Here is a 27,761-nt window from a genome sequence, read left to right as displayed (position 1 = left end):
TCTGGTGACTGGTCTACCCGGGGAAAATACAGACATAGGGAGGGAAAGGGAGAGTCAGAACCACCACGGAGTGGCTGCTGCCAGCTCCTCTCTTTCCTCTCCATTGCTCCCAGTAGCCCTTATACTTTTTGTTTCTTCATTAAAGGTGGAAGAGGATCCTTTGGACATTCAAGTCAAGATTTCCCAAAGCTCCGTCTCTAAGTCATGGCAGTATCTAAGAATAGAAAAGATAAATTCCACGTATTTCCTTCCTCATTGTGATTGGCATCATCTTTCATTTCTAAGTGAGCCCTGGCACAGGGTCTGTGATATAATGTAGGTGAAAGAGCAAGGCTTTGAGATCATGCAGGAAGATCCTCATTTGAATTTAGACCCTTCTATTCACTCACCCAGGATCTTGGGCAATAACTTCTCTGAGCCTCAGTTTCCTCTTCTGTGAAATAGCAATACTGCTCTCTGCCCCACAGAGCTGTTTGAGAATAAGCAATACCATACATCATGCACCTAGCATTGTACTCACACATCATAGGCGCTGAGAAGGCGGTTATTATTTCTAGGTTAGGTTAGATTATTGATTAACAAGGTTATTTCCTTAGGGTTACAGAATTTGTTTATGAAACAGCCATGAGTCCGTACTCTAGAGTCATGTAAACTCTAGGGTGGCATAGGAGTGAAATCACAGAACCACAGATTTTGAGTGCTTTGGCCCTCTCGGCTCACACTGGAGGAGTCTGAGGCACAGAGAGGGGCAATGACTTGTTCAATGTCACACTGCTAGCTGGGGCCAAGTCAAATCTAGAACTCTAGACTGAAACCAGAAGACCTGGCTCCTTTTTCTGCACTTCACTGACTCTTCATGAACCATGTTTAGTGTCCAAGGGACACAGTCTCCGGAGTGAACTCGGTATGGCTCACTTGGGGCACGGATAAAATGACCTTGAATATCCTCCCGCCAGTTTGTCTCTGAGTCAATGGCAGCGGAAGTAGAAAGGATCTATTAGATCATGGCCATGCAATTTTCTGCTCTTCTAGCTTTTTCCCTCTATCAGGCTCCATTTAGCTCAATTCTAGTGCTAAAAACTCTGATATTAGACAGAGCTTCTGTTAGCCTCATCTGTTGGGAAAAGTTTGCTAAATTCCACCCCAAAGAAAATATGCTTATATAGTCTTTGAATACTTTGACTAATTTATCTGGGTGCCACAATTCTTAATACTTCAGCACTAGATTGTAGTTAATTCTAAATAAGATACAAATGACAGCAGCCGGCCTGGTTGCATAGTGGTTAAGTTCACACTCTCCGCTTCAGCGGCCCAGCGTTCGCAGATTTGGATCCCAGGTGCCGACCTACACACCGCTCATCAAGCCATGCTGTGGCCATGCTGTAGATGTGTCCCACATACAAAATAGAGGAAGATTGGCATAGATGTCAGCTCAGTGACAATCTTCCTCAAGTAAAAAGAGGAAGATTGTCAAGAGATGTTAGCTCAGGACCAATCTTCCTCACCAAAAAAACAAACAAAAAAAATACAAAAATTACATCTCTATTTCTCCCATTTACTGTCACCAGAATATATTTTGTAACTACCATCGACTCTCACACTTACTCAGCTCCACTTTTAGCCAGGTGCCTGTCCCGAAGATGAATTTGTTTCCTCCTTCCCATGAGTCCCACAGTGTCTGATGCCTCACAATAAAGTCCCTTCTGTCACTTCACCCCTTTTCCTGGCTTACTCTAAGGAGTTAGAAAACACTCAAGATTTAAGATAGCTTTCCGACTTATTCATATGAGAAAAAATCTCCCCTTACCCCAAATGGAATAAATCCATAGGTTGCTGGTGCTAGGAGGCCAGAGGTCATCCAGACCTACTTTCCCATTTACAGATGAGAAAACTGAGGCCCAGAGGCAAGAGATCTGCTCTAAGTTACACTGCTAGTTGGTAGCAGAGACCAAAACATGGGTCTAGGGCCAGCCTGGTGGCGCAGCGGTTGAGTTCGCATGTTCTGCTTCTCGGCGGCCCAGGGTTTGCCGGTTCGGATCCCAGATGTGGACATGGCACTGCTTGGCAAAAGCCATGCTATGGTAGGCGTCCCACATATAAAGTAGAGGAAGATGGGCATGGATGTTAGCTCAGGGCCAGTCTTCCTCAGCAAAAAGAGGGGGATTGGCAGTTGTTAGTTCAGGGCTAATCTTCCTCAAAAAACAAACAAACAAACAAACAACAAAGAAACCAAAAAAAAAACCATGGGTCTTTTTGATCCTCAAACCTCATGTTTTTCCCTCACCACATACTGAAGGTAGTGGGTCATTTGCTTTATTCTCTTCTTCCCTTTGGTCTGAAAACTTGATTTCTTCGGGTGTTTGATTTCAATTAAACAAGCATTTATCAGCACTTGCTTTGTAAAAGGCCCATATTAGACACTTCATGGGATATAAGAAGAGTCTCTGCTGTCAAGGATCTTTCAGTTTTAATAAGCAGAGCTTCTCAGTGATGAAAGATTTCTGGAGCTGTGTGTGTCACAGGTTGTCCAAGATCCCACAGCTAAGTTCAGGATATAGAGGGTACCAGGGGTGGGAGGGACGTCTGGGGAGAGACTGCAGTCCAGGCCTTAAACAGGAAGCCAGGCTATTTCTGAAGAAACCAGGTTTGTCCTAATCATCTTGGCAATCGTCTCTACTCCATTCTGACCTAGGGACTTAATTCTACTCTTATTTCCAACTCTTCTGTTGGCTATTTTTACTTTTAAAAGTCCTCCATGAAGGCTCAACCTTAAATTTATAGATCAACTAATAACACAAGGATGATGCATCCACAAGGCTAAAACACAGTAAGTACCTGTAGAAGCCTTAAACCAGATAAGGGGAAAATAAGGGCGGGATGGGGTCACCATTTACCTGGAGAGACTAGAAGCATGGTCCCCTTTCCAAAGGTGAGTTGGTTGTATCCTGTATTCACACTATAGTAAACGCCCATACACAAATGGCCTGCAGTGTTGGGCTTTTCAACCTCTGATCTACTGAGGGAAGGGGAAGGGAAATCATCATTTATGGAGAACCTGTTTCATGCCAAGCAGGTCAATAATCTACATGTATTATTCAGGCCACAGCTGCGCAATGAGCTTAGATATTATCCTTATCTTACAGATAAAGAACAAATGATCTGAGGCTAAGCAGGTTGAAGCAGAACTGCTACCAAAGGCATAAATAGCCTGGATGCACGAGACTTTTTAGTATAAGACAGATAAATCTTAGAGGAGCTACAAGAGAAGAACCCCCTTCCCTGTTTGTACCAGAGTGAGACTGCAGCTGTGTTGGGGTTAATTCTTTTGCCAGAACCAGACATCAGAACTCTAGTAAGAGTGATCCCCCAAACTCCAGCTCATCCTCCATTACACGATCATTTCTCGAGACAAGAAGACATTTTATCCTTAATCTTTCCATTATTTCTCCAATATTCCACTTACCAGGCCTGACCAGCACTCTAGTCCCACTCCCGAAGATCCATTTATAGCCTCCATCCTTCCCACAGTGTTTCCTAGTCAGCCAAAAACACCCACAAGTCCACACAGCCTTTTCATACCCAAGACAGGAAGGATATGGCCCTTTCTCTTACAAAGGGGCTACAACTTAACTTTCTTTTTACATTCCACATAACTCACAGGCCATTTGACTCAAATTTGGGCATTTATTGTGCAGCACTTAAAATGAGGTCTCTGTCTACCTGCATCTCTAGGTCTATCACCATCTAACTCATGATTTGCAACTCTATGTATCCAATCGTCCTTCTTTTGTCTCCACTACAGTTATCAAGTTTGAGATTCCTGCATAGTGTCTCTCCTAATTTTAAATTCAATCAGTCTGAAACTTCATGGAATAGCATCCAGATCACTATGAGTGACAGCTTCCTGCTCCCTCTAGTCAACTCATTTTGCAACCTCAGCGGCTCGGTGGTAGCCTTATTAGTTACTGGAGTGGCAACCTTGTTACTTACTCCTGCTCTACCCCCAAAGCTAGGTGTCCCTCTGATTAAGGGACACTCAGTCTGCTTCAGGTCTGGTAAAAAACACCACTTGTCTTCTTTTTAGTTCTTATCCTTTGCAGATCTACAGTTTTCTATTGACATAATAGGTAATGACTTTGCTTTCTTTTCTGTTAAGAAAGAACATGACTTGGATGGAACCATACTATTAGAATGTTAAAGGATAGATGAGGGATCCTTCTACGATCTCTTTATTTAAATATCCTGGAAATAGCCAAAAAAGACCTATTATAACCTTGTGTGATCCTAATGTTACAATCTGAGAGGAGACAACATAAGGAAGGAGAAATACTTGGGAATTTAGACTTACTTGGGGTGACTTGGAGCTTTGTTCCAGTTCCGAAGACAAGATTTTGGCTACCCCCAAATTCACACTGTAATGTAGGCCTTTACAAAATGGCATCCTTTCTCCTGCCATTTTCATTTGGGTAGCATTCAAGTCACTGTACTTCAGTAAAAGAGAGAGTGGTTTTTAACAACGCCTATGGCTATAGATTCACATATAAACAGCTATTTTACTAAGATCCTACATATATTGAAATAATTATATTACCACTCCTAGCCTTTTCTTTTTGTTCTGAAGACAAATAACATCTTACACGTGTATAGTATTCAACGATTTATAAAATACTTTACATATATTAGTTTATTTTATCTTTAAAGTAACCTATGAGGTGATATTAAACATTTTCTTTTTACAGATGAAGAAATTGTGGCCCAGATGCACTAATCAAGCCAGTCTTGGAGGAACTGGAAGTATTCAGCCAAACTTTCTGCCTTTTTCTTTAGGATCAGCTCTCTGACCGGGCTGTTTCAGTCTGTTATTTTTGGCTCATCCACATGCCTATTTTTCTCCACAACTAGATTCTTTTATCCTCTGTACCATTACTTTAACATTTCTTTCTACATCAGAATGCACTTAAGTCTGCATAAACCATTAACTTCTTGACACTTGGGCCCTACAAATACTGTAGTAAGTTCAATGGGCCTCAGTAGCCACATTAAGCCTCCGACTTTAGTGACATATTGTCTGCTTACTGGGTTTTACTGATAATCTTGTCCCACTCCCAAAGATGAATGTGTTATAAATCACAGCACGGTGCTGCCTGACAATAGTGCTCCAGCTACCTTGATAACAGATTAATGTGATTAGCATGCATCTATCCTCCCTCCTAGGAGCTCTGGCTGGGATTCCCCCTCTTTTATTACTGGAATAAAGACTAAGCCATGGAATTAAGCCTGTGAAATCTCATTTCAGGGCATAATAGTAGTGATGTAGGGGAAAGCCTGGGAAGAGTCCAAGTGATATTCTCTAGACAATTCTGACGGAGACAACTGTCAAGACAACTCTCTAGACAACACTTACATTCTTCAAAAAGATTTGCGAAATTTCACCAAGTAATCTTGTTTTACTAGCCAAAAGATATCAGCTCTGATCCTCATTTTTACTTAGGAATCAATACTTGTATACAATCTCATTTTATCAGTGTTTTTCAAATTGCTCTTATCACTGTAGGTAATCTTTCTTTCTTTTATCACTTTAATGTATTTTAAAAAATTTTGTGAGCATGGAGTGGAACATGGGATATAGTTGGAGTATTTGGGATGGGGGACAGCATACATCTTTTTCATTTTGTTTTAGTGGCTTTCATCACTAAACCCCAATACTTCTTGAGTTAAGGAATGAGGACACATTTAGTCACCTGTGCAATATAAGGCTGCAGGATAAGTATAGGCATTATAATCAATAATAACCAGGTACTTACTAGGACTCACTGATACGGTGGTTCCTTTCCCAAAGATCAATGCATTTCCTCCCTGATAGGCACAGTGAAATGAGCCCCTGCAAATACTTCACGCACTTGCCCACTCACTTTACCTTGTATATCATTGTAAACAATGGAAACTTGTATTCTGTCCTTGCCCTTGGCAAAGAACTCAATGAGCTTTTGGTGTTTGGGTATGCAATGACAAAGCTCCGTTACTTTGTGAGAAGGAGGGTAGATGGTGGTAGGTCCTCCACTCACTCAATAACTGTTCACTGAACACCTCCAGGTGCAAGGCACTGTGCTAGGCACTGGGGATAAGGTGGAGAGCTGTTTGGACACTGTCCCTGTCTCATGGTGCTTACAGTCTAGGGAGAGGCACACATAAACAAATACACAGATAATACAATGTCAAGTGATGAGAGTGCATGAATAAAATCAGGCTGGATATTGGGACAGAGAACAACCAGGTGGTAGCTGTTTTTGGTGGCTTGTTACATTGGTTGGGCAGGAAAGGGCTCTCTGAGAAGGTGATGTCTTAAGTGGGGTCCAGGCATTGAGAAATTAATCATTGCTTCTATTTACAGATAAGCAAATTGAAGGCCTGAAGGATCAAAGCCTGGCTCCAAATCGCACAGTGTCAACCACAGACATGGACACTTAGATCATGCCTTCTCCCTGCTGAAATACTACATCTAGTTCTACCATGTAAATTCCTGGTCAGAAAAGATAATGTGAAACAGAGGGTTTTCCCAAGTGGCTTTGGGATGTTATCTGGGTAGTTGGAAACTGTGGAACTGGCTGTTAAGGGCATCAAGGTTATAAGAGGATGCCAACTGGAAGAGAAGGTGCTGGCATCTCAGAATAAGTTTTTCTGATGGAGCTGGCCACTGAGATGAAGAGACCGCTTCCATCCTCCTTCCCTATTAAGTTGGCAAATGATGCAAACTGTTACCTAGCAAAATGAGGCCTTATAATTAGGATGGAGTGGGCTTGGAGGGTGCTCTGCACCCCATTAAATCTGAATAAATTGAGAACATTTGGCAGTCTACTTAGATTTCCAAAAAAGGTTGTTACATGTCTCAATAACTAATCAAGTCCAGAATTCATAGCAATACTTACTAAGATTCACCTTTAAGATGGTCCCCCTTCCAAAAACCAGCTTCTGGGCGCTTGAAGACCCCACAGTGATCCATTTTACCACAAAAACCAAAGGGTGCTTCATTTTCAAACATAAGAATTCTCCCAGGGTTCTCTCACTTGGTTGAAACCCAATTCAACACTAAGCACATATTTAGGTAAACTCAAGAAAAGTCTTAAACTCACACACTCTTCAGAATGGTAGGGAACCTCAGAAACTATTTACTACAAGCTCCCAACCTCACACATTTATCTCCTAAGTAGTCTCAGGTTCTTGAAGATTTTCAGGGACAGTCTTGCTCACCAAATCTCATCTTCTATTTTCTCATAATTAGAAGGGTTCATTGTATATCCAAGTTCAATCCATTCTCTGCCATAGTCAAAGTCCATGAAGCTTGCTCACTCTCAGTGGAATTCATTCCAATTCTCCAATGGAATTTTTCATAAAATCTGACTTTTTAAAAATCATGAATCATGTGACTGCCCATACTTTTCAAGGAGATTTCATATATATTATCTTGTTTGACTCTTACAAAATCCTTTGAGCTAGGCAGAGCTGGAATCATAAGCTCCATACTGTAGATGAACTGAGGCTTAGAGATCTTGAGTGGTCTCCCCAGGCCCACAAGTTGGTGAGTAGCTAGACTAGGTTCACATTGTCTTTGGCCCCTAGATGAACACCTTAATGACTTATTTTGTACATGTTCCTATACTGATCATATCATCTTGCCTTTCAAGTATCCTTCCTTTCCTTATTCACTTCCCCAGTGAAAAAGACAATTTCATCACCAACAAAAACAATACTTCTCTCTTTCCTCCCACCCAAAACCCCAAAACTCCAAACAAGCCTCCAGCTTAACTCCTTTTCAGAGCAATGTCTTTTTAATCCTCACATGCTTTCTGTGAACCAGGAGATAAGAGTTACCAATATTTCACTTGCATTAATTGGGAAAAATGAGAGCCAGAGGAGATAAATCATAATGCTGGTTATAGAGGGTGCAGCCTGGTACGGACAGCAATATACTGAACCTTAGAAAATGTGGGTTGTTGCCCTGCTGTTGTGACTGTGTTCAAATCACTTAACCACTCTGAATAAAATCACCCCTTTCCACCTTCCTCTGCCTCTCAAGACAATTAGATAAGAGATGTGAAGAAATAAGGAAAGTACCTTATTTTCCTTCTCTCTTTTTTTGTTTTTTTGAGGAAGATTAGCCCTGAGCTAACATCTGCTGCCAATCCTCCTCTTTTTGCTGAGGAAGACTGGCCCTGAGCTAACATCTGTACCCATCTTCCTCTACTTTTTATATGTGGGATGCCTACCACAGCATGGTGTGCCAAGCGGTGCCATGTCCGCACTCGGGACCCGAGCTGGCAAACCCTGGGCCGTGGAAGCAGAACATGCACACTTAACCGCTGTGCCACTGGGCTGGCCCCTGTTTTCCTTCTCTTAAGAAGGCAGACCCTAGAAAATATCAAGATAGCAATATCCTATATCCACACTAAATTCGTACATACATATGTGCTTATGCATAACAGCAAGAGTAAACATTTTTAAGGCAAGTTTGAGACAGATTAATTTAGACTAACACAACACATTCAATTTAAAACTGATAACTGGGCTCCTGCTTCAATGTTGGAAACAGACTTGTGGCTCAAGCGCCGGTACTTACTTGGCTTGACTAATACCCTGGTTCCTCCTCCAAAAGTTAGCTTGTTCCCCATAGCATTGGTCACACAGTGATTTGAGACCCAGCAAAAACCACAGGGACCCAGGACATCACACTCTGTAGATACCTGACAAAAGATATGTCCTATGGCCTTGGCAAAGTGGAGGGGTTATGATGTTTAGGGTAATCCTGTCTCCTAGCGCTGTCCCCACTTTATAGAGCTGGAATACTTTTAACCTGGCACTTATTTGGGTCTAGCACTTTCATCTATTTACTTACTTCTCTGCTTTGGCTGTTTGGACCTGGATCTGTGAGTAAGGATAGTAGCTCTCATCCACAATCTCATTCAGGGGCCTGTTTGGTCATTTTTAACCCACAAAGGAACCTGAGAATGGGAAGCCCAATAAGCTCAGGGAACCTTCAGCGTCGGGCTATTCATACATCCAGAGTGGAAATGCTGATGAACACACTCATATGCAGGTGTGCACTGTTAGGGTCTCTATATTCAATTTAGTGCCCAAGGAAGACCCCAAAGAGGAGGAGAATACTTTAGTCTTGGGTCCACCCAGACACTCTGAGCTGCTGTGTACTGTGGACCAGCACTGCTTTTCTTGGTCCAAGTTTCAGACCCTGATTCCCTATTCTGGAGCCCATCCATTGGTGAGGTTAGTATTAAGAAAGGGAGTGAGAAGGCTTCTTGCAGAAAGTTTACAGAGTATGATGGAGAGGTCATTCATGATAAGAAAGGAGCACGATAGTCAATGGAGCTTCTAACAAGGAAATGGCCAAGACTTATAAGACTCAAGAAAAATAAACCTTGTATACCTATCCTCCAATTTGGCATGCCCATTCTGGGTTGAAGGCCATATCCTTCCCCAAGTGTTGTGTGTGGCCCAGAGTGGGTGTTTTAGGATGTGGTTGCCCTTCTCCTTTGCCTTTGGTGGGATGAACACAGTCTCCTCTCAGATTTCAGGGTTCCTAAATGGGACCCTAGGTTATCCTGAAACTTCCTTCCACTTCCCCATTCCAGTCTACCTAAGGAGGGAGGGTCTCTTAGGAGGGGCAATACATATGTTCCCTTAGTTGCAAGTCTAATGGAATTCATTCATCTTCCTTTTCAATTTCTTCACAGTAATGTTTTCCCGGAGTAGAAAATAACCCACTCACCAGGCCACACAGTTAGCTGAGTTCCTCTTCCAAAGTACAGCTTCCCCACGCTTGAGCCTCTGTCGACACAGTGCTGGCCCCCTTTACATGAACCTGGCTCTAATGTTCTCCAAACACTTTCTCCCTTGCCCTAGGGGATAGGGTTGAAAATTCACCTCCATCCTCTTTAAGTGGCTTTAAATCTTTTTCTTGTGTAGCTGCCAGTCTAAGCTGGACAGCCAGTCCTCAGAGGCTATCTCTTAGGGGACAAACGGTCTGCAGTAACAATGGGCTTCCCACCTTCAGAGGCCCTTCCCATCAGAAAGCAATTACGCATCCTTTTGAGAGTGTTTAAATTGGAAGGAACTTTGCTTCCCTGGCCGTATTTCCCAGTATAAAAGGCCGCTCACTTACGTGGATTGTCATTATGTTCACATCCCTTTACAAAGCCGAACTTGTGAAAACTTGATAGACTAGATCTGTCCTCTGCAAAATCACCTCATTTCCCTCCTTCAACCTCTAGTCCTCCCTCCAGGCATTCCCCTTTTCTCTTCTTTCTTTATTTCTTCCTTATATCCTCCTTTATTTTCCCATTTACTGCACTGGGAAATCATACACCACCATCTTCTAGGCATAAAAATCCCAAATAACTGTTAGCTCATGAATAATTTGATGACCTATTTCTTTGGCTATCAAAATAATAAAAATAGAAGCATAGGTATGAGCTCACCTTTTCATCCTCTAAGCTTGAGTCATGGGATCTTAGCACTTAGAGTTGAAAGGGAGCCCAGAGATGAGTCAGTCCAATATCAAAAACGGCATAGAAATCCCTTCTATAACATCTCCTGGTTAGCCTTAAGGACTCAGCATGAAGATCTCCAAGGAAGAAGAGTTCTGCACTTCACAAAGCAGCCTTTCCACTGCAAGACAGTCTACTTGTTCAAAAAGATTCCATAGGAGGCTGAGACACGTCTTCTTTCAACTATTGGTTTTGATTTTTGCCTTCCATAGTAACCCCTTCCTCTTCTACACGGAGGAATATTTGAAATATTTGAAAAGCTCTTCAAATATTTGAAAAGAGTTATATCTCACCTTAATATAGTCCATTGACACCCCCTCTTATTTTTTTTAGGGATCTGAGATAATTTCAGGTAGTTAGCTTGGTTTTTATCTGACCATGAAGCCCATGCCCTCAATAAATTTATCATTGCGAAGGCATACCTGAGGAGGAGAGCTATTCTAGGGTGGAAGAGGGGGTGAGGGAGACAAGTAGAAAGTGTATAAAAGGATGTGATCCTAATGCAAACCGGGAAAGCTTTTTAGAATTTAGTTACCGACTATTGCACCTCCCAGGTGAAATTGCTCGTAATCGCACCCACCATTTTGTTTTAAAATTATTCTGACTTTCCTTTTTACTTACTTGCTGTTACAGTTACTGTGGTTCCTGCTCCAAAGGTCAACTTGTAGTTATATGCACAGTGGTATGTCTTCCTACACAAACCTCGTCAAGACCACAGTTAAGAGAGTGGGCTGAGGGGAAAGGCAGGCTGCCTCCTGGTCTAGCTCTATCCCCATGTGCTCTGAGCCCTTGGGTAACTATTTTAACCTCTTTCTGTTTTTTATCTTCACAGTTTCCTCATCCGTGAAAGTGAGGATGATAACATCTATCCCAGGGGATTATTAGGAAGGTTAAATGAGTTAAAGAATGAGAGGCATTTACACACATAGCAAGTATCCAATAAATGTTAGTTATTAGATTATCAGCAGGCCTATCTAATTCTTTTCATCTTTTAAAAATACATGTAATTTTAATCTGTCGTATCTCCTGTCTGAAATCCTAGACATTCATAGGTACTTTAAATTACATCCAAATGCTCTTTTGTCAACTAGTAAAAGTAGCAATAGTTAAAATTTGGGAATTTTCCTTATATAGGATACTATCCCAAGAGTGTGGTTGGTGGTTTCAGAATATTTACTGAATCATAGGATTTATTTACTACATTTAAATCTGTTTAAGAGACATGAGAAAAAGGAATGATAAAATGTTATGGGTGGGGACCCAAAACACGAAATAAAAGAACTCAAAACAATCCAGACTGGTAAGAGGGATTTAGATAATATGCTGGTAACTTTTTCTTCTAGACAATTACAACTTACTTGGCTTTACTCTGAGTTTGGTCCCAGATCCGAAGTAAAGTCTGTTATAGTTGTACACCATGTTTACTACCATTACAAAAAGTCTCCTGAGACTTCCTGAAAGGGAGGTGTGTTATCCAGAGATGATTAACCAAGTTAGGCCACTACTAACCCAACCTCACCAATTTTTTGCTCTTTCCCTAGAAAATTCAGGAACCAAAGTGAGGAATGAGCCAAGAGGACACATTCATTATCAGAGACAGGCAAGGTAAGGGCAACTGATTTTCTTCAGTGGTTTTATCAATTTAGTTTTCTGCTTGGGTTCATTCTTGTGTCTTCTGTGCTCCATACACACGATATTTGAATAAGGACTCTGCAAGTAAATGCTCTTTACCTTTTTCTTTTCCTAATTATAAATGAAAATTCTCCTCAAGTGGATGGGGTTGTGAGGAAAATCCTTATTCTGCCTTTGTTCCAGGGCTATCTGGAAGTTTCTTTCTCTGAGTCTGTACCTGGATCTGTGCTATGCTTGACAACATGACCTGAGCTTCTCTTAATGACATCCTGAACCACTTCAACTAGTTAGCTGTATTCTGTTTGCATGATCCAACAAGATCACTATATCCTATCTGTCAGAGTGTCTACATCATATAACCAAATGTACTTTAACATCCACATTGACACCCCCCACCCCTAGCCCCCACAATGAAACTGTACATTTTGGCTTTCTTTTTGCTTTCTGCCTGCATGTTCTCTGTAACAAGGGGGGGAAAAAGAGGACTTAGTGTTGGCTGTCGTTTGCAAGTCTAGATGAAACATTATTTATGGGCAAAATATTTTGCTGACAATTTCAAGAGAAAGGAAACCTCAGTGTCAACAGTTAGACACCCACACAGTTTGGATTTCAACAAATCTCAACAAATGAACACAGTTATGAGAAATAGAATAGAGGTGACTTCAGTTTAAGCCAAGTAATTATAATATTTATGCAGTTTTGGAGGGCAAGGGGCTTGCTTGTTCTTACTTGTAGAAATGATAATCAGTGTGTTACAGGAATGCATTGCTGGAAGGGCACCAGAGAGCTAAAGAAATAGAGCTTCATTTAAATACCTTAAATAAGCACCTTTGTGTTTGCCGACTTATGAAGAAATAAGCTAGAACAGGCTAGAAATGCAGCTGGCCAACTAGACTTGGTTTAAAATAGTTCCTGGTAAAACCATCTTGCAGCATTTTGTCTGGTTCTAGTGAAAATATTATGAGAAACAGAGGTTCCCTTTATGGGATCTATTATTCAGCAATGCTTCTAGGTTAGTGTAGCTTCTGTACTCATTTTCATCAACTCCTATTCCAACCTTAGCGAAAAGGTTTCTCCTTCCCTTTGGTGTTTGATAAATAATTCTCTTCTTACATAACCCTTTCAAATATGTGCTGTTAGTGTCTCTCCCCAACCCTCAACCCCAGGCCTAAGTTACATATAAGTACAGTGTACATTTATAGATTAATAAGTCAGTGAAAATAGTATTTAATCGTGGCAGCCTACCAGGTACAACAGTCAACTGGGTCCCGGATCCAAAGGTCAGTTGCCAGCCTGAACCAGAATAAGCACTGTGATATGCCCAACAACAAAAACCAGATCAAATAGGCCAGGTTGGCAGAGCATAGAGTAAAGAGTTGGCAATTACTTTATGAATTTGGCCTAAGTTATTGTCAATCTAGGTTTGATCTAGACTAACCAAATTGCCTGTCTACAAATCCTAAATAAATCCTTCTTTGTCTTTACAGTTCCATTTTCTTTTAGGGAAATCTTTGCTTTCCACTTTCTGCTGTAGAGTCTAAGCATCAAATGTATGCTTTCAATAGATATGTAGAGTAAGTGCTCTCTGATTTTAGATGTCAAACCAGCACTCACATCTTTTCATCTAAGAAGACTCACAAAGCTCAGGACAGAGAATATTTCTCCTCCACTCTGGGTGTCACTGTGTTATGCCACCAGGAAACTGCCCAGATCCTGAGTCCTCCTTAGACTGAGTCTACAGGATCTAAATGAGGTATAGAGTTGGTGCTATCCAGTTAATTTAGCCACTAGTTTGATATATTGATAAAATGATTTCATAATGACCAAATTATGAGGGAAATTGATAGTTTTCCACTTCACTTTTGGTCCATTTCTTTTCTCATGACTAAGGTGGTATCTATTGTTGATTTAGCTGCTAAAAGACTTTAAAACTGCAACAAAAATTAGTTTAAATATTTCCTAAGTTAGTAAGGATGGTCTAAAAGTGTCATGTCCAAGAAGGATCAGGATATGGATTGTCATATCCGAGGGAACAAATGGGATCCAATTCCAAGATGTAAGTTCCCTGAGGGCAATATCATGTTGAGTTTGTTCCCTGATGGGTCCCTGGTCTGAGCACCGAGCTTGGCATAGGGTAGGTGCACAAAAATATGTCAGATGAGTCCTGCAGACTCCTTATACTTCAGGCCAGGAGAATTAATGATAGAGACAGTTTTGGCAAACTGGAGACTTAAGTTTTAGTCTTAGCTGAGCCATACACACTCTGTGGGGCCATGTCAGCCTCTTCCCTGGGCCTCAGTTTTCCATAAATGGGGATAATCAGAAAGAATGATTTTAAGGGTTCTCTCTGCTCCATGAGGCTATGTTGTACACATTTTGGGCCTAAAGTTTCAGAAACAGAAAGTATCCCACAGTACTTATGAATAAAATTTTTTAAGTGATTTTCACACTTTGGGAGAGGCTAATCACAGTTATTTTGGTCAATGATCATTATTTACAAGGTTTTTCCTGTAAGTCGACATAATCTTAGCCAAAAAAGAACAGTACCTTAGAGGTTTGTTAGTCTTGTCACTAATTATTGTACAAATCCAGAGCTGCAGATTGTAGCCAATACCACAAGTAATCAGTCACACATCTTTAGTTCCACTGCATATATTCTGGGAGCCATTCCCAGAGACTCTCCTACACGGCCCGTTTTGCACCAAGATGTCAGATCCTAGCCAAAGAAACTTTTGTCCTCCTTCTATGTGATGCTCATACATACTTTCTAAACATTCTTCATATAGTATACAATTGGGGGCTAAATCAGCCCTTAATCCACAGACATTGTTTAATCCTGGGATACACTTTTATACTTACTGGGCTTCACAGATAACTCGGTTCCCTGCCCGAAGATAAGCTTTCCTCCCTGGTTATAATTTACACTGTGTTACACATCCTGTCAAAAACACATCCAATCTTCCCGAACACATTTCTCATCCTCCATCCACAGCAGCTCTCTCCCACGCCACAGCATGAATCATGGCTATACTTCTTATTGTAACTTTTTTCCTTATAAGGGGAATAAAGGACTTACACACGGGACTGATAGAGAATAATGAGAATTCCTATTTATACAAAAATATTTCTGTCCGAACTGATCTCTCATGTTTTCTTAATGGCTCTGGGTATTGCTGTTCAGGGAAATGACTTCCTTTCAAATATGTTTCTCACAGTCTCACCTAGAAATACTTGGCGCATGGGGGTTAAAATTAAGAGCAGGTGAGGCTCAAGGGAACGAGGCTTACCTGGGGTGACCACAACCTGGGTCCCAGCTCCAAAATTCAATTTCCCCCAGCTGTCAGTTGTCACACTGTGACAAACGCCTCTACAAAATGGCTTCCTCAGAGAAGACAGCTGCTAAATGAAGACAAACTGCTCATGGGGAAACAATCTTGCTACAAAATGAGGTAACTGTGTGATATGAGATATAAGCTTTTTTCCCCCCTTCTCTTCTAATTTCTCTTTTTTCAAGACATCAAGGATGATGTGTGCCAAGAGCTGCACTTCCTGGGCAGCAGAGCCAGAGGGTGGCACCACTGGGGTTAATGGAGCCTGGCTTCTGGCTCTCGACTCTGCAGTGATAAAAACCCACCACATCTAGGAGTTGACCTAAGGCCAAACCCAGTCCTCAGCACCACTGGAGCTCAGATTACAGCTGATTGCCCCTGCTACCCTCTCATTTAAATAACCTGGTGCTTTGAATTCATGAGTCTACTGGAAAAACTGTTCCAGGATCCCTGAGTTCTGTTCTACATCAATCACTGGCCTCTACTTGCCTCAGTTTTTAAGTCTATGCAATGGGGATAACTCTAGTGGAATCTCCTTCTGAGGAAGACTTGCCATCAGATGGTTTTACTTATTGGAAGTTTGAGAGGATGGACGGGCCCCAAGGCTGGGTTATTGGTGAGCTCCTAGTGGATTTCTTCCCCTCCACACTTCCCAGGGCTCCTTCAAGGATGAGGAAGATGACAAGGTACTGGGCCTTGCTGGGCTCAGCCTCTTTAATGTCCTCTTGACCCAAAGAGGCCCCCGTGGAAAAGAGAGCAGGTCTTTCTTTTGGAGATAATCATATTCAGTGCACACTTCAAATTATATGCCACTTACTTGGCTTGACAAGCAGCCGTGTCCCCTTCCCAAAGATCAAGGTGAAGCCTTGTCCTTCCCCACAGTGATTATCTCAGCATCAGAAACCTGCCAAGTCAGCTTTCCCTGACAAAGAGCCCTCCTGAGAAGGGAAAGCTCCAGTGTATTCCTCCACTGTTATTCACATAGGTCCATGATTTTCCTCCCTGAATAAGCCATCCCTCCCACTCCTTACTGTCCTCAGGTTCTACTTTCCTCTCCAACCCTGCTGCTGAGGTCACAATGGACCCAGGCCTCAAGCCCTTCTGGGTCACTCCCACGCTGAGCTCTGGGCTCATCTCTCCCACCTAACTGTACTTACAGGGCAGCACCGACAATCTGGTTCCATTACCGAAGATCAAACTCTGGCCATAGGTATTCCCACAGTGCCTCTGGGCTCTGCAAAAACTGTGTAGAGCTCCCCCCGACCTCCAACACACCCTACACATCTCAACACCACAAACAACCCAGGACCCAGAACCTGTGTTTTGGCTTTAGGGTGAAAAAGCCAGCCCATTTGTCCTGTCTAGTCCTGAGAACAAAGGGAGTTTGGGACACGCTAAGCAAAGGGGTTCCAAAACTTAACCCAACAACCCTGGTGTCCAAGAGGATGCAGCTCTGCATTAATGAGCCAGAGTTTTTTTTCACAGGGAGAGGCTCTGGGGGTTGGGAAGTGGTTTGGAGAGGTTCTCTCATTTCTCCTCCTGCCTCGAGGCGGGGCCGCGCTTCCATCACCCCTGATAGGAGGGTGTCTATCTCCTTTCAAAAACCCTCTAGAGAAAGTGCTCTGGCAACTACTCCTGACAGTTCATTTTCACTGTTCAAAAAGCTATTAGGAAGGTTTTAACCACTAACCTCACTCCTTTCTTCTTGCAGTATTAGCCACATCCTGTGATTTCAATCCTGGTGGAGCTGGAGAACACAGCCCTTCTAGCTTTTGTTTAACACATCCTTTCCCAGATTTAGATATATGACTCAATACCCACCTGACCCTCAACCTCTTTTCTTCAATATTAACTGCCTCAATTTGGCCCTATAGACTTTACTGATCCTCCATCTCTGGTCTGAGGCTATTTTCATTTAGGGGCTATTTTCAGGTGCCATATTTCTCATGAGCTTCACCACCCAGAGGAGTAGGACAATTTTAGGACAAGCTGCTCTTCCTTGTGAAGCTTCCATCCTCTCTCTGTGCCTCTCCCTTCACATGGGGGAGCCCGCGTCTTGGGGTACTTTGGAGGAAGTCACACTGGGATCAGCTTGATGAGAGGGTGGTGCAAGGTTTCAGTTTCTGCTCCAAGGGCTTGTGTATAGCCTCAGGAGCTCCAGCCACACAGCTCTCTGCAGAAACATCTCTCCTGCCTCTGACACTTGGATGATTTTGTATTTAAATTAGCCAGGATTCTTTCTATTTCCACGTAGACACTTTCAAATCCCAGGTGAAGAATTTCATAGAACAGGCTGACATTCTCCACCCTCTCCACATGCCAGCTCTTTTCCTGATGCATGACAGAGCCTTGACAGAAGAGCCTGAGGGGCGAAACAAAAGCTCTCCTGTGTGTTGGAGACTATGTTTATCATTATTATTAATAGCTAGGGTTTAATGAGCTTTTTCTATGTTTTGAGCACTATACCAAATACTTTAGCTGTGTTATTTCATTTGATCCTTACAATAACTCAACAGGGCAGGTTTATTTTTATCCTCATCTTATGGATGGGGAAACTGAGGCTCAGAGACGTTAATTAATTTGCCCAAGGTCACACAGTTAGTAAACTTGTGGAGCCGGGATTCAAATCTAGATTTTTCTGTCTCCAAATCTCATGCGTAATCACTTGGGTTCAAAATGTCCAGAGATGACACATGGCATCTCAGAGATGCTGCGGAAGTAACTCAATGCTAAGTCTCACATTCAATGGCAGAAATTTTGTTCTCAAACTAGATACCAAAAATTCTAGTGGTTCTTTTCAGAGATCTAAATTGCAGTGTAGTGGGGGAGTGAAAGCCAGATGCAAGAAAGTACTTTCTGGCAGCAAGGGTTGCTCAGTTTTAGAATTAATTACAGAGAGAAGCTGAGGAATTCCCTGTCCTAGACCATCAGACGGAGCCAAAGTACATCCCATATGGCCAGGGAGTGTGCAGGGAAGCCTAGTCAGGGGTGGTGGGGGAGGACACTGGGTCCCCTCTGGAGGTCCTTCCTGACATTCTCATTGGCTCAATTATTGTTTATATCTCTCTTTCTTTGAAAAATGTTGTATATGCTCCTGAGAGCCCCTCACCATGAGCTAGAGCAAGGGGGTGTGTGCATTTGCATGCACATCTCATTTTAAAGCAGAGAAGGGAACCAACTCTCTTTGGCCTGGGGAAAGAATGTTAATAAAGAGCCCAAGCAGATCCTCAGGATTAAAGTATTTTTCAAACTAACGATTTGATCGACTGCCCCTAACGGCCCAGCCAAAGAAGAACACAACTTACTTGGCTTCACGGTGAGCGTGGTCCCGTCCCCAAAGGTTAATTTGCCTGCATTGGTGTTACACAGTGTTCAGTGCTATTGCAATAACCTTGACTGGGCCCTCTAGGAAGACAGGTGGAGGTGGAGGAGGCAAGCAGAAAAACAAAACCTAAAATGACTGCCCATGGCCAAAACAATCTCCTTGTGATTAGGTTAGAATGTGGGATGAATACTAATAACTAGCAACTTCTCAGCCCCATTCTATTTGCGGGATTTTTCTTGAAAGAATGGGCCTTGGCAGGAGCACCTCCTGGGAAATTCACTCAAAGTGGCTCCCGCTCAGTCTCCTGGGATCCTGTCTTGTTTGTTATTCCTGTAGGCTCTTTGTCTATTTTCATCCAATTCCTGCCTTTTTTCCCTCTACTTTCCCCGGACCTTCCTCCTCGTGGTGGTTCACATATTTTCTCAGGGAGAGACTACATGGATATGAAAAGCCAAGTACAATGCCCCAGGGAGTATATGCATTAATAACCTTGTTTTCCAACTGGTATCACGAACCACCCAACACAAACCAAGCAAAGAAAACACCACCTGTGTTTTGACAGCTTCTGCATGATGGAAGAAGGGTTTCTTGGGAAGAATAATTAGCCAGAAAGAAGAACTTACTTGGTGTGACCGAGAGTTTGGTGCCCTTCCCAAAAGTGAGCTTGGAACTCCCGACCCCAGAGTATGCACAGAGTTTCCTCTCTTTGCAAAAACCCCAAAGATGCTGAGAAAATCAAACCCCTCACAGCATAGGAGCAGCACTGACAAAAGCTCAGACTGTAACAATACCCAGATGACAGGCAAACGAGAAAGGCTGTTACAGAGGCTTGCCACGGGTGGACCATCCTGGAGTCCTACAGAGACCTGGCTGGATTTCAGAGGTCATCTAGTCCATCCTCCTGTCTTCAGCCAAGGTGTTCTCTGACCAAAGGCCTATCTCATCTTTAAGAAGTCTTGGGAAGGTGGCTTTCCTTTGCCAATAGCCTTTGCATTCAAGCAACTATTCCTTACATCTAATTGAAATCCTGCAAACTGCAGTCTGAGTTCTTTATGTCTGGAGCATCCTGCCTTGAAGACAGGAGAATTCATGTCAACATACTCCAAACAGAAAGTCATCACAACACACCTAACCAGTCCCAGTGGTCACCTTTGGGGAGGAAACTGATATTGAAGGAAGGGATCAAGGTGAATGTTGGCTTCATCCGTAATTTGAATCTCTTTTTGTTTTGGTGAGGAAGGTTGGTCCTGAGCTAACATCTGTTGCCAATCTTCCTCTTTTTTTTTTCCTTCCCAAAGCCCCAGCACATAGTTGCATATCCTAGTTGTAGGTCGTTCTAATTCTTCTATGTGGGATGCCACTACAGCATGGCTTGATGAGCGGTTCTAGGTCTGCGTCCAGGACCCAAACCAGTGAACCCCAGGCTGCCGAAGTGGAACATGCAAACTTAACCACTCAGCCATGGGGCTGGCCTCTGAATTGTTTTTATAATGAGAAATTTTTATGTATTACTAAGACAGATTAAAAAGAATAAAATTAAAGAGAAACCCACAATGTATTTAAAAATGGCTCTTGGATCTCAGACAAGCCTTCCTGTGCTTCCCCAGGCTAAGGAGTCTCAGGTTCTTTGTCCTAGGGTTTTGGTCTCCTGGGATCTGGGAAGGGAACTGGGTCAGGATGTGTGGTCAGAGCAAGCTGGACGCACAGGGCTAGGGTGAGGTACGTGCCTGCTCATGATTGTCTGGTTGGCTTTCGAATTATGTCAGAGTAACCTGCCCATCATCCTGCTTAGCACTAACTTCTCAGCTCCTAACTCAACTTTCTTGGCAGCACAAGCATTCCTAGGTACACTGAAAAATCATTTAAGGGAAGAAGCCATTGCTGATCAAAACTAGGGATGGCCAGGGATACTTACTTGCAATCACAGAGAGTCTTGTGCCCTTTCCATAGACAAGTGGACTGTTTCCTGAATTCCCACAGTGATAGCCTCCATAACAAAAACTGAATGCCTGGCCCCAGTATTTTTCTGGATGTTTCTTCTTGTTAAATTTTATCCCTGGTAGAATCACCCAGAAACCTCCCCACTTAACTGTAGTTTTTGCTATCCCTTAGCATATCTTTGCCTCCGTCTCCCTGATCCCCTATAGAATGTGGAATAATTAAGATGCTTCTGGCTTTGACTGTCTATTCTGCTGATAAGAACTTCCATACACGGAGATGTGGCCTAAGAATGTGCTTCTGAACCGACTGCAAACTTCCAGCTTATTGTTAGCCTGTGAAAAATATTCCAGAGGAAACCCCTGTCTGTGACCTTCCAATGAACTCTTATCTGTGCTAGAAATAAAAAGGAGGGGTTACTTTTCCTAAATGAAAAAAAGGATTCGGAAAATGACGCAGAATGAGAAAGCTCAACACAAGATGTTGCTCTTGGCTGACATGCCATCTTTGTTGCCTCTGGCATTAAAGTAGCTCTTAAAGAAGTTATTTGCCACCCGTCCCTGGAACAAGAGAGGTGAGAAGCCCTGGGCGTCAGAGCCAGGAGTCTTAGCAGAGGCCAAACAGAGAAAAGTAGGTCTATTCTGAAGGCTAGAAGGAGAGGGGTCGTAAGGTAGGCTGTGGTCATCACCAAAACCAATCTCGTTGGAGCCAGAAATCACACCTCGTTTAACAATGTATCCAAACAAAGTCCACTGGGGACAAGCCTGGGGGAGACTTGAAAATGGACTTTGGACAAAGTTTCATGAATTTTTACTCTTCATAATACATAAATAATGAAAAAGATAATTGATATTTAAGCAGCAGAACACTGGCAGCAACTTTCCCAGCTCTAGGGGGGAGAGAATTTGGTTTTTGGCTGAGCTGTGGAAGGGCCAAGGACTGGGCCTCAGCGACGGCAGAAGGGCCCAGGACCTGGAGGCTACCCACAGTCTGAGACCCTAAGAAACTTTCCCCATCCAACACCAAAAACACTTTCAATTCAATGAGAGTCAATATCAGAAAATCACATGAACAACACTTACTGGGGAGAACATGAAGTTGAGTTCCTTTTCCAAAGATGATTTTGTTAGAACTTTGTTCACACTGTGATTGGAGCCACAACAAAAACTCCTAGTGACTCTTTTCCGGAAAGCAACACGTCCCTTGATGCATATTTCACCTTCATGGGACTTAACAGATTCCCACACTGTCTCCTTTACTATAATAAACAGGCCTCATTATCTCTTCAGCCATCTTTCTCTGTGTCTCCTGGCTTTTTTGCTTGAATTTTATGCTGCTTATTGCAAAAGCACAGAGAGGAAATTGGATGACCTCATTTGACACTGGGAGTGAATTATAAAAGCAGCAATTCAACAAACTCCTTTGTGATATCAAACACAATTCTGTTACTGCAGGCAAAAAATGGCTGGGCAGCCAGCCACTGAGCTAGAAATCCATGCTTCAGAGCTCAAAGAAAGATGAGGGCAGTAACAGGCCATGTCAGACACACATCTGAATTTCCACCCGAGATAGAACTGCAATACAGAGCCCTCACTTCACCCTCAGTTCTGCTAGAGGAGTCATATCACCAGACCCCGAAGATATCTCACCTTAGGCCAAGCACAGGTTTGCTGCACTCATTATAGCCCTGCCCTAGCTGGGAGCTGTGGGATCATTCATTTTGGCCCAGAGGGATCCCAGTCCGGAAATGTTCTCTTATCACGGTCTATGGATATGGTCTCTCACCATCAAGTGACGGAAACCTGAAGCCATTACCAGCAGCCCAGGTCCTTGTTTGGCTCATAAAGAACTGAGCCCCACTGTCTTCTCATTGTCTACTTGACCCCCAAAATGCTCTTTGTCACAGTTGTTAAAAAAAGATTAACATGAGTTGGTCACGTTTACTACATCTAAAGCAAATTTAGGGAGTAATCCAGCTTGTTTCTTTGTCTTTGGGCATTTTCCACAGCTAAACCATTCAAAACTAGGCTACCTATTTCAGAGCTCCTTGGGTTGGTCATTCCACAGTCTCAATTATAACCTGTTGTGCTGTCTAATAACTCAGTCAGTCAACCTGACAACACCTATCTCTTAATATTATTTTTTTGACTGACGTTTGGATGGGTCCCTTTGTTCCCAAAATGGCACTGCAGAGGAACTGATGTCCCAGGTGCACCCCCAGGAATGCCAGGCTCCTGAATTCCTTATTTCCCTCCTTCCCAATGAGTATATTTAAAAAGTATTTACTCCCCATGGAGAATTGATCATTAAACAAAAATCTTGTCATCAAGCCTGCCATTTTATTTTACTCTTTCTTTTCAGGTATTTATAAAGCCATCTAGGATCGTCAATTCATCTCTGTATTGTTTCCTTCCCCCATTGCATTTGAATAGTAAAGCTGTGTTTTAGTGAAATTTGACATTTAAGGGACTAGATGTTAACATTTGTCAAAATGGGACGAGGCTTGGGTTTCCTATTCGATCTTTTAGAGTAAATACATATGCAGGCAAGAGAAACAAAGAAGATGTCTTATACATATTAGTAGCATTTAAAATGAGATAGATTGTCATTTTTAATAGAATAGAAGACAAGTTCTGTGGGCAAAATCACAGTAAACACACAAATCATTGCAGAATATCATTTAAGAGATGCTGTGGCTGTAAATAACTCATGGTCCCAATATCTCTTGAAAGAAGGAGAGCTGAGCTACTATATTAAAGGCAATTTGGGATGGTCTCATTTTGCATCTATTTATCATTATTGCTCTATTCTCAGCAATCATGAATGTTTCATGCATTTGCAAAAGTCATTTTTCAAAAAGTACATTTGTCTACATATTAAATTAAATCTCCACTAACTTCACAGGATTTATTTGTTTGATCAAATATAAATAGAACATGACCACTTACTGGGCTTTACCATCAGCTGGGTTCCAGTTCCAAAGAAGATTCTGGCATTGTTATTCTCACAGTATTTCCTGCCTTTACTGAAACCCCGAGTAAAACCCCACCAAAAACATGGCCTGGTGATGAGGGGGTAATTGGACTCTTGTGAATTTTTTTTGCTGTTTCTCTGGAAATTGGCCTTTTATGATGGGGAAAAGAATTGATTTTTCTAAATAAAGAAAACCATTTTTACTTTAAAAGACCAAACTTATGAACTTTTAAGACTCTTTTGCATTTCTAGGCTTAAATCTGCCCAAAGAATCAAACAATTTAACGACACTTGCTATCACACGTGTGAGCTCAGACTCAGACGCACAGGTCTGACAGGATGACGCATTCCTGGATCCATGGGGATGTTTTCCAGCTGCAGAGCCATCTGAACTCACATTCAGGCTCCACACAAACTCCACGGTCCTGTCCCCTACTCGCTGGTCAAGTTATTCCAAAGCTTTCTCATTGAGTAATAGTATCTATGTGGTAGCCTAGGAAGACATTTCACCAGGGGAGAGTAACAAAGGCAAATGGTCCTATCATTTCCCAAAGAAGTTCCATCATGGACTCATGATGTTTCAGACAGGCAAAGGTGGGGAGTTAGGACACACCATCTCCTACACTTTAAAAAAGTCCAATCCCGAAATAAATGGAAGAAGTGAACATTTTGTGTTATAAAAATGGTTGTATCCTAAAGGCAAGGATAAGAGCACATGAGAGGCCCTTTATCACAAAGCTGAGCACTGGCTGGGTTTCCATATACTCTAAGCACTGAAGAACAGAGAGAGGAGTGAGCATCCAAGATAGTGTGATACCAGGTCTTGGTTCAAAGCAGAGCTTGAGTGACAGAGTTTTAAGCTTGGAGAGAGAAGGAGGCTTGATCTCATCTCCAACATGACTGTGACTTTTTGATTCTTCAGATTTGAAGAGAAAGAGTTCTAAACAGATGTATGGGAGCAGTAGGTGTCCAGAAAAAACCAAAAGGACATATTCTAGGGAAAATGAAAGGGGAAGCATATGTAGGAAATATAGGGAAGGTGTTACTTGGGTCACAGTTTTAACACTGAACTAACCTACCTGAAGCCCCCTCCTTGCCCTCCTCTAGCCCCGGGCCAGTTTTTCCTGCCTTCTCAGTAATCTCTCCAAGTATAGCTCTGGAGTCTCATTTGGAGAAAAAGGAGATATGCCCTGTAGAAGAATGTTCTTGGACCACACAATTGTGAGAACAGGTTAGCAGAGGTTGTATCTGTACAGGTACAGGTAGGACCAGAGCTGATAAATGCCCTGGAAACAGGGTCATAGAGCAGAACACCTGCAGCATTGAGATGGGAATAATTTTCCCACAGTTTTTCTTCCTGGGATTTATCTTAACATAGCTCATTTCCCCTTCTCTGACCGTGGGGGCCCATCCAGGAGAATGGGAAAATTTGAGAGCCTGCCATGTTGTGGTAGATAAGGGATGACCATAGGGTACCAAGTCTACCTTCGGCTCTCCTTTTCACCAGAGTGGTTGTTACTTCCCACTTGCTATGGACACACAATCTCATTACTCACGTACTTGGCTTGACAGAAAGCAGGGTGCCAGTCCCAAAGACGAGCTTGTTTGCAGCACTCCCATAATTCACACAGCCCTTCAGAGCCTTACAATAACCTCAGGAAGGGGCATGGTGGGATGCGTGAGTATGGGCTTAGTTTTTCCAGGCTAAGAACACCTTGGTCCCACCACTGCAAAGGCATCCCTCCAGCCTCCATGTTCCCCTGACATGCCCTGATGCTGTCTTTTACGTTATGTCCTTGTGGGGCTTGTGCTAAGGCCCAGAACACTTGGTGATTCACCAGCAAGTGACTGGGAACTTTGCGGACATCTGCTCCCCACACGGCGCAGCAGCCCGAGGCAAGGATGTGGGAGAGCTGCAGACAAGCTACTTTTGACCCACTGGTATCTGACTGTGGCCCTTTCCCTTTTCTCTGAATTCGCTGTTCCAATGGAATGAGGCTGGTTCTATCTTAGGGAAAGAATTCCAAACATATCAGAGGGAATTAGACACTCCTTAGCAACCCACCTCTGCTTTCTTAGAAGGCTAGTTAAGCATTATTCATTCTGGAATCAACTAGACCAAACGAGAGTTAGTGGCTGACATTGCCTCTCCCTGGGAGTGAAAATCCCATTTGGGTCAACTGCATTGTCTCCGGCAGGCTGGATTATTCTTAAAAGTATAGTTTGCATGGGATGCTTCGTATATTATTCAACTTGTCTTCTCTCCCTCACAGTCACATCTCTAAAACTTACCTGGCTTTACGATTAGCTTGGTCCCAGAGCCCCAGATCAACAAATAGTTGCTATTCACACAGACACAAAGACCTTAACAAAAACCTTCACTGTCCTTCTGGGGAGCTTATTAGAGATAAAGCCCAGATAAGAAGTCCAGAGCAAAGCACATAAAACAATGTAGGAATATTGACTATTGAAGATTATTTGCTCATTTAATTACATTTGTTCCCTTGCGCATTATAGATTCCAGACACAGAGGATGAGATCGAATGACTAAACATCCAAAGTCAAGCCAGGTCTCTCTGCACATAAGGGAAGCATAATTCATCAACAGTTTTCAAATCGGAGAAGTTGAACTTGCTTCACCTTCCCTGATATTTTACATAAAAATGCAAAAGAGAGAAACAGATCATTTGTTTGGCGTCATTATGCATCTGAATCTCTAGTGTCATTTTCACTGCTGATAAGATTCTAGTCAGAACCATGATATTCACATCCAGGTTAAACTGATTTGGTTTACAGAGAGTTCTATGTGTGAGAAATGGCATCCTGAGGGAACATGGACCCAGGCAGTGAGAGGCGTGCACGACCCGTAAAGAGCCACAAGTTGGCACGAGTGGTCTGCAGTCCTGTGAGAACGTACAAAAATGAGGTGGCTGTTTATAGAAAACACCTTTTCAAAATCACTCCTTGGTTTCTAGTACTTACTTGGAAAGACTTGTAATCTGGTTCCAGCCCCAAAGATCAGTTTGTTGGTATTGGAGTACACAGTGATACTAAGGCTTACAAAAACCCCGTGAACCCAACAGGGCCCTCTGCCTTTATGTCTGATCCCTCTGCCCTTTCCTGTCACTGGCACCAAATAACTACCAGCAGCAAAGAAGATCTGGGGATACATTTAAAACACCGATGCAATGACACAGTTTTTGTTTTGGTTAAGTTTCATTTTCTGCAAATGTCTATGGTCTGTGCTTATTATGTTTTCAATTCACAAAGGTGACAGCTGAAGATAATTCACTCTGAGCAAATGGAGAATCTTAGCTCTAATCCCAGTTCTGATTTTTTTGACTTAAATTATCTAACTTGTCTGTGCTTTGACTTTTCTGTCTGTGTAATGTGTTTGATGATGTGAGACCCTGTTTACCTTATGAGAGAATGTTGTGAAGATAAAGGGCTGGTGGTGGTACCGTGGGTTACAACATAGAAATGCATTTTGAATAATGTAGGGAAAATATACTGGTTCAAGCCAAGATGTTAGTAACATGAATAGGAGGGAACATGTTGGCTGAAGTGTATTGTCAAAAAAACTAACAGACAGCTTTTTTAGTAAAAACTGAAGGAGAATATATCTGTCTTGTGTGTTTTTCCACAAGAAAGTTAGTGGACACAATCACTTAATCTGCAAGAAGAGTCAGGCCTGGAAAAGCTCAGCTGAATTTTGAGGGCTAAATGCCGGGGGATAGGAAGAAATGACTGTCCTTCCACAGCACTGCATGAGCATAGATTAGGTCCCCATCACATGCTAATTGCCTTTTGCTGTTGGCAGCATTAAATGAAACCAGTCAAAATTATTTTTAAAAATAAATTTGACCATCCTAATGGTCAAACTGGCAGTGTAGCTAGATCCAGAAATTGCACCACATCAGTGACTAGCCAAGAAATGGGGGGAAAAAGAATTCCTGTATATGATTTAAATACATACAAGCCCACAGAAATGAGAAAAGACACACTTAC

General features: G+C 42.5%; 1 long non-coding RNA gene and 1 gene segment (V, D, J or C); one reads left to right on the top strand and one right to left on the bottom strand.

The window, feature by feature from the left end:
• Positions 1–27,761, bottom strand: part of LOC100057843 (T cell receptor alpha chain MC.7.G5-like) — a 435,091-nt gene that overhangs the window by 17,965 nt on the left and 389,365 nt on the right.
• The window catches only part of LOC138918616 (uncharacterized), a 100,772-nt gene continuing 85,102 nt past the window's right edge, over positions 12,092–27,761 (top strand). For both annotated transcript variants that reach the window (XR_011428152.1, XR_011428148.1), the window contains exon 1: positions 12,092–12,161. This is a non-coding gene — a long non-coding RNA (uncharacterized lncRNA). The remainder of the gene's footprint in view (positions 12,162–27,761) is intronic.

The sequence above is a fragment of the Equus caballus genome, chromosome 1 (assembly GCF_041296265.1).
Source record: "Equus caballus isolate H_3958 breed thoroughbred chromosome 1, TB-T2T, whole genome shotgun sequence".
In the NCBI taxonomy this organism is placed as follows: Eukaryota; Metazoa; Chordata; class Mammalia; order Perissodactyla; family Equidae; genus Equus; species Equus caballus.
This window is presented reverse-complemented; position numbering and strand designations above follow the sequence as displayed.